General features: G+C 37.6%; 1 non-coding gene across 1 annotated transcript; it reads left to right on the top strand.

Moving 5' to 3' along the window:
* Positions 1 to 6,723: 6,723 nt before the first annotated feature.
* On the top strand, positions 6,724 to 6,855 carry LOC111824699. The gene has a single exon (XR_002827786.1). It is a non-coding gene; the product is annotated as a small nucleolar RNA SNORA51 (small nucleolar RNA).
* Positions 6,856 to 8,317: the final 1,462 nt, after the last annotated feature.

Raw genomic sequence — 8,317 nt, 5'->3', positions numbered from 1 at the left:
AAATACAGCAACGAATAAAACAAAGTGCCTGTCTTGGTTGCACTTGCATTCTAAAAAGGACACAAGACAATGAATTTGTAAAATTTAAGTAAATAATATGATTTTGGAAGGTGATAGTTTTATTATAATTATTTTTATGAAAAAATATGAAGTTGTGGTCATTTTCCACATGTTTTGTTTTCTTTCTCACTAGATTGGCAGCTACTTGACAGCAAGGATTATGTCTTTCTTGCAAATTAAATCTTCAGTAATATACTGTGATCATTGACTGATACATGGTTAGTACTCAACAAATGTTTGGGCAAAGAAAAGAAGGAAGAAAGAAAAGGCAGAGATTTTAGCAGTTCAATAAATTCAACAACTTGATACAAATACATTTGCTTATTTCAACTATTAATGAGAGAAAAACAAAGACTTTTTAAGTCAACACAATCATTCCTCTAAAGGACTATTAAATTTCTTAAAATATGGATTTTGAGGAAGTTAAATTCCTCAAAACTATCTTTCAAATGATTGAATCTTAATATTAAGTAAACTATTTGACCTATTTTAGTCTCAGTTTTCTTAACAATAAAATGGGAATGAGTAACTCGCTGTATAATGAAATTGTTGTAAGCACAAATTAGACCAATTGTGGTCATGCTTTGAAAAGTACAGAGTAATACAGAGAAAATGATAACATGAATTCTGGCAGCCATCTGGGATGAGCACTCCTCATTTTTTGGAATGAAAGCAATAATGAGTCATGACTGTAGACTCAGATCAGGAAACTGGTTTTGATAAAGTGTGTGACAAGTTGTGAAGATAGTAGTCAGGAATCACATGGTCAGGAATCCAAACTTGTGAGACTAGCCATAGTTAGTGTAAACTTAAAAAGGAGGTCTGGCAATATGAATGCTTAAGAACCAAAAGAGAAGGCAATTCAAAGTTCAGCAATCAGGAACCTGGAAACATGAGTGAACACAAAGAAAGAAAAACATAAAACCAAATTGGAGATCCTCAAAAGGCTTCAAGGCAACTTTTATTCCTGAGTTTCAGTGCATTTATATGGCTCCTTTGGAGGAAAGCAACAATCTCTCAGGGACAGATACTCAAGAGAACTTGGTTGTGATCAGGAAATAAAGGTACAGCCAAACAGCCAGTTTCTTTCAAGAAGATTCTGGCAATAAATATATTATCTAGTTTTTAGAAGACTCTTTCCTATAATCCATTTTCTAATTGGATGGCAAGGTAAAGCTTTGTCAAATCTCTAGACAAATTTCCTTTGGGATTTGCATCATATTTTCATGATACTACCATGAAAAGTATTTAGAAAGGAAAAAACTGTAAATGCACTCATTATTAAATATGCACTCATTATTAAATACTCAATATGTACAGTTTTTTTATTACTACTTCCATTTCATTGGTAGTTATGGGTCTATTCAAGTTTTCTGATTATTCTTGATTGAGTTTTGGAAGATTGTATTTTTCTAGAAATATGTCCATTTCATCCAGGTTGTCCACTTGTTGGAATATAGTGGTTCATAGTATTTTTTTACGATCCTTTGTATTTTTGTGAGGTCAATTGTTACTTCACCTCTTTCATTTCTGATTTTGTTTATTTGGGTCCTCTCTCTTTGTTTCTTTTTTTTTTCTCAACTGAGGATATTTTTCACAGATTTTTTTAAAATTTTTATTTTTTTAGAGAGAGAGTGGAAGAGCGAGGGAAAGACAGAGAGAAATATCGATGTGAGAGAAACATGGATTGGTTGCCTCTTGCATGAGCCCCAACCAGGGCCAGGACAGGGAGGAGCCTGCAACCAAGGTACATGCCCTTGACTGGAATCAAACCTGGGACCCTTTGGTCTGCAGGCCAATGCTCTATCCACTAAGCCAAACCGGCTAGGGCTCTCTCTGTTTCTTGATGAGTCTAACTAAAGGTTCATTAATCTTGTTTATCTTTTCAAAGAAACAGCTCTTAGTTTCATTGATCCTTTGTATTTTTTATTTTTAGTCTCTATGTCATTTATTTCCACTCTGTTCTTTATTATTTTCTTCCTTCTACTTATTTTGGGAATTTTTGGTATTCTCTTTCTAAATTTTTAAGTTGTAGGGTTAGATAGTTTCTTAGAAGTTTTTCTTGCTTTTTAGTTAGGCCTGCTTTCACTATGTCCTTTATGTTTTGGGTTGTTGTGTGTTCATTTTCATTTGTTTCCAGAAAGTTTTTTTATTTCTCTCTTGATCTCTTTGGTAACCCATTCATCTATACCAATAAAAGGGTAATATGCTAATTAGACTGGATAGACCAGACATTTTCCTGACAAAGCTGTGGTGGCTGCGAGGGCCGAGGGATAAGCAGCCACAGCATATTGATGGGGGGGTGCCTTCCCCTGATCAGCCTGGTCACCTCCCATGGAGGGAGACCAGACTGAGGCTTAGGACATCCCTTGAGGGCTCCCGGACTGTGAGAGCGAGCAGGCCTGGCTGAGGGACCCCACCCCCAGTGCACGAATTTTCGTGTACCGGGCCTCTAGTTGTTTAATAACTTGCTATTTAGCCTCCATGTATTTGAATGTTTCTGAGTGTTTTTATTATAGTTGATTTATAATTTTATGCCATTGTGATCTGAGAAGATGCTTGATATGATTTCAATCTTCTTTTTTGTTTGTTTTCTATTTTAAATTCTTTATTGTTGAAAGTATTACATATGCTTTCTCACCCCCGCCCCATTGACCTCTCCCTGGCCGCTCTAACCCCCAATCACATGCTCACCCCCCTACTGTCTATGTCCATTGGTTATGCTTATATGCATGCATACAAGTCCTTTGGTTGATCTCTTACCCCCCTTCCCACCCTCCCCTGCTTTTCCTCTGAGGTTTGATGGTCTGTTCAATGTTTCTATGTTTGTAGAGACTTAGTTTGTGTCATAACATATGTTCTAGCTTTGAAAATGCCTTATGTGCCCTTGGAAAGAATGTATATTCTATAGCTTTGGGGTGAAATGTTCTGTAAATGTCAATTAATTCCATCTGATCTAGTGTGTCATTTAGGATTGCTTTGGCAGCACAGTGCATATGGCTGGCTATCTTTTTAATTTTTACTCTGGAAGATTTATCAAGTGGTGTCAGTGGGGTGTTAAGTCCCCTACTATGATTGTATTGCTGTCCATATCTACCTTAACATCTTCTACAAGTTTGTTTTTATATTTGGATGCTCCTGTATTGGGTGTATATATATTTACCAAAGTTATATTCTCTTGTTGTATTGATCCCTTTAGTATTATGAAGTGACCTTCATTGTCTCTTGTTATGGCTTTCACTTTGAAGTCTATTTTGTCAGATATGAATGTTGCTACCCTAGCTTTTTTTTCATTCCCATTTGCCTGGAAATTTTTTTTCCAACGCTTCAGTTTATTTTGTGTGAGTCTTTTAGGGAACTCATACAACTTAACAAAAGGAAGATAAACAATCCAATTAAAAAATGGGCAAAGAACCTAAATAGACACTTCTCCAAAGTGGATATACAGAAGGCCAAGAGACATATGAGAAAATGCTCAAAGTCACTAGTCATCTGAGAGATGCAAATTAAAACAACAATGAGGTATAACCTCACAAATGTCAGAATGCTATCATGAACAAATCAACAAACAAGTGTTCGTGAGGATGTGGAGAAAATGGAACCCTTGTACACTGCTGGTGGGAATGTGGACTTGTGCAGCCACTGTGGAAAATAGTATGGAGTTTTCTCAAATATTAACTGTGTGATAAAGGCTTAATATTCAAACTCTGCACTTTCAAACAAAGAATGACTCTGAATCAGCTCTTGGGAGATCTCCTCTCATCCTTTGAAATATCCTGCTTGATAAGAGTATCTTTATCTACTTGGGGCCTTTGGCCATTCCAGATAGTTTAAGCTAACAATGTGATTTATTTGGGGGCCCTTGGGCCATGCTCAGCCATACAGTTTGACCTTTGGAGGCACTGAAGCTTGAGCAACTAAAATTGGTCATATGGGTACTCTATGCCTATGTATCCTACCCCTGATAAAAACCCTGAACACAAGGGCTTAAGTGAACTTCCCTGGTTGCTGACACTCTGTATGTGTTGTTATTCATAATTTCTGAGATATTTAATTAAGTTCTGCCATATATGACTCAACTGGGAAAAGACAACTGAAGTTTAAACCTGGTCTCTCCTGGACTCCACTCTCTGAGCCTTTTGTCTTTGCTGTTTTTAATCTGTATCCTTTGGTTGTAGAAACAGTAACTATGAGTATAACAGTTTTTATGAGCTCTGTGAGCTCTTCTAGTAAAATCACTGAACCTGAGAGTGGTCTTGGGAATCCCCAAACACATAACTATTTGTGAAAATATACATGAATGGAAAATTTAAGATTATGATTAATAACTTTTCCATCGAGTACATGTGTAATTATTGTACTCTGCTTTGTTGTACATTGCATTCATTTAGAGTGTTATGTGTGTGAAAGTTTCCCTAGCCAATGTGTGAGTTGGTGAGCCATTGAAACTGGTAAAAGCCTGAGTCAGTCCCTTCCATTTTAATAAAAAAATATAATAACCATTGTCTCATCCAATTTTTACAGGGTATGGATCTGTTCTTAACCAGTCACACATAAAACTTGCCATCTAGTATCTTGCCAAGACCAGGGTTCACAATTCCAGGTGAACTATTTGCTAGCTATCAGGCCTTGAGCAAATTTCATAAACTCTCTGAACCTTAGTTTCCTGATGGTAAACAGAAAATCAGTAACTCTCACACAGAATTATTGCTAAGTTTAACAAAGCTAATGTATGTGTTGAATCCTTTTAGAGATAGGAGAGGCAGTTTTAGGGAAGGGGGGTCCATGGGAGAGGAATCTTATATAATAAAACCCTAATATGCAAATTGACCGAACAGCAGAACAACTAACTGGTTACTATGATGCGCACTGACCACCAGGGGGCAGATGCTCAATGCAGGAGCTGCCCCCTGGTGGTCAGTGTGCTTCCACAGGGGGGGAGTGCAGCTCAGCCAGAAGCCAGGCTCACAGCTGGTGAGCGAGTGCAGCAGTGGTGGCATGAGCCTCTCCCACCTCTGCTGCAGGTTGGCGGTAAGGAGTGAGAGGGTCTCAGACTTCGATCCCCTGAGGGTTCCTGGACTGCGAGAAGGCACAGGTCTGGCTAAGGGACACTGCCCCCCCCCCCAAGTGCACGAATCTCGTGCACCAGGCCTCTAGTGTATATATAACTGGCAGAGAGAGCTCCAAGCCACTAGAATGTTTATCTTACAAAAGAGGACAGGGGAGCTCTGAGTGGGCTCTGAAGCTTTAAAACTTTGAAACTGATACTATACAGGAATAAGGAAGAAAGTGATCAATTAGGAAAGCATGGGGGAGATAAAATAAGGAAGGGTCCAATTAGAAAGCAGGATGAGCAAACAAAGAGCTTCCAGCATTTATAAACCCATAGACAAAGAGACTCAGAGGACCAGTTTTTTCCCAGATAGAGCAGGTTTATCCCCTGGGAGGGGTCCCCTTTGGAACTTTGTATATGCTTGCAATAAACGTCTACACAGTTGCTTAAAAAATCTTTTAGTCCACGATTTTCATTCTTCAAACTTTCACAATGAGAGTCCAAGCTTGCCCAATTCCACGTATCAGTGTGATTGAATAAAAATTAGAGGATGACTCAGCCACTAATCTTCTTGCTAAAGAGAATCTTGTCTTTCTATTTAATCTTCCTCCCCTTCCCCACCTTCCAAGGAAGATTCTGCCTTTGGCAGGTTTATTATTTGGAATTTGATGGTGCAGAAAAGAGAAAAGAATATAAAGAGAAGAGGTACATAGATTAAGGCCAGGGAACAAGTTTTTCAGAAAAACTTTGAGATAGAGCTGGCAGCTCCTGCAGTAGGAAAGAAAGTAGATTAAGATAAAGAAGTGTTGTATCCTCTTCACAATATTTGGGAATCACAAGTATTTACCTGAGTAATCTCAAACAGTTTGCTGTCCAATGTATGGCAAGACTCTAGTTGAGAAAAATAATACAGAAGACTGCTTGAAGGATAGCCTTTCTATTTCTCTGTAGATTAGGTCATTTAAGATCATAGAAAATTTCATGTGCTTGTATTTGTCTTGCTCCCCAGAAATTCTTTCTGTCAGTTCCATGTGAGCTTGTACTGACGGAATAATAGACCCAAAAATATATGGCTCTTGGAGACATTTTTTTCAATGTGATGTCACACTCAAGAAATTTCAGAACCCAATGCCAGAAAAAATTGTTTCCCTAAAAATCTAACATGATTCTCCTTTTTGTACACTGATAAGCACATAATTTAAGCTAACATTAAGATCTAGTCCAGGGGTGGGGAACATCCGGCCCTCAGGCCCTATAAGGCTCATGAAATCATTTGGTCTGGCCCTGCCAAGGCATTAGGGGTGAGATAATTAAATGTTTGACCAAATATAGCAGGCTAATTTTTAAGTTGATAATAATTTTGTATGGCCTGCGAATGATGTTATAAATATCCAAATGGTCCTTGGCTAGAAAAAAGGTTCCCCACTTCTGATCTAGTCAAATTCCTAGTCTAACTTTTGTAATGATCTAAACCATAACTTCTAACTGTTTGCATTTAAATTGCCTTCTTCATATTTTCATGAAGACCAGATTCAGGCCATTGGGAATGAAGGAGGATAAGATCATCAGAACAGACAGTTTTGAAGTTGTTATAAGAGGACAAGGAAGTCGGCCTCCTGGTGCTTACCACAGGCTGTGTTCTTACACTGACTGTACAGAAATTGGAGGCAGAGTAAACTTACCCCATATACACCTCAGCTCAGGCTCTTTGCCTGGTCTGTATTGTGAATGGGGAGACATTGAAAAAAAAAAAGAGGACAAGGAAGTCAACAGACTTCCTTTATGTATGAGTTTTACAGGATATCAGTGAGTGTAGCCATAAGACAAGAAAAGCAAATCAACACAAATTTGGAAGCAACAGCAAGCCAACAAGAATAGAGTAGTTTGATGGAGCTTCAAGAATCAAGAATAAATGAAAGAAACTTCTTATGAAGCTTGACTCATTTTAAAATATCTGAGTGATGAAAACAAGTATAGTGTTTTGGTTTTAGTGTCTATACAAATAACTCAATTCATGGCTGCAAAGTGTACAGTTTTGATTTTTTAAAATTTATCTTTATTGTTGAAAGTATTACAGATGTCCCCTTTGGGGGTTTTTCCTATTGACCCCCCTCACCTCGCACTCGCCCTTCCCAGGTCTTTGCCACACTATTGTCTGTGTCCATGGGCTAGCACACATGCATATAAATTTCCTGGTTAATCTCTCCGCCCCGCCCCACCTTCCTTCTGAAAAGACATTGAAGCTGGGATCGCCACCAGTAAAGACTAACCATGCTTAAGGATTTAGAAAGATTTAAGCAGGTGGATGTGAAGAAGTTTACAAATCTAACAATCTAGACAGTTATGTTAATTATTGTGCCATTAAGAGTACCCAGAATTTATCTCTGTGATTATAATAACAACCCTATACCTTCATTTAAAACACTTGAACCATTGTTCAGAAGGGAATGCGAGCCTTCTTTTTGAGGGTCCTTTTATTGGTTTCATGAACAAAATCCACATGTACATATCAGTTCTCTTTAACAAACCTTAAATAAACATGGACAAGTAAACTAAAGATAAGACACACAGAATCACACCCACGAAGAACCTTAGAAATCATATAACCCTACTCCTTCATTTTATAGATTAAAAACTAAAATTCAACAAGGACAGGATCATACGTCTCAGCTAGTGCAGAGAGTGAGGCCTTGGATTCTAGCGCAAGCCCCTTGTTCCATGAGAAAAGAATCAGGTTATTGTACCCAAAACACTACCAATGCAAGTTATAAATGACAGTGAATTTGAAGCTATTTCTGGTGCTAAAACAAAGACTCACAGCTCTATCATTCATCATATCATGCAACAGTTCACATTGGCTTTTCTTTTTATGTTATTTCAACTTTAACATTTTTAGTTTTCAAATTCCAGGATAATTTGCATATTTCACACAATTCTCATATGCTCTTACTGACAGTGTAGACAAATTTCATCTTATAACTTGATGCTACATATATTTCTCTATGAATCTTCTCTGTTTTTTTATGACTCAAGATTTCCTTTTAAATATCTTTGGACCAATAATTGCTATATTTTCTCCATGGTTTTGATAGCTCCTTTAAATTAAAAAATGTAATCTGCAACTATAAATCTTTTTTTCAGCAGGATTGTTGCTCTTTGGCAACTTACTTTTCCCCTTTCAGCTTCTTCCACCTCAGGATATTT

The sequence above is a fragment of the Myotis lucifugus genome, unplaced genomic scaffold (assembly GCF_000147115.1).
Source record: "Myotis lucifugus unplaced genomic scaffold, Myoluc2.0 scaffold_7, whole genome shotgun sequence".
Lineage (NCBI taxonomy): Eukaryota > Metazoa > Chordata > Mammalia > Chiroptera > Vespertilionidae > Myotis > Myotis lucifugus.
Note: the sequence above shows the minus strand (reverse complement) of the source record. Positions and strands in the feature narration are given on the sequence as shown.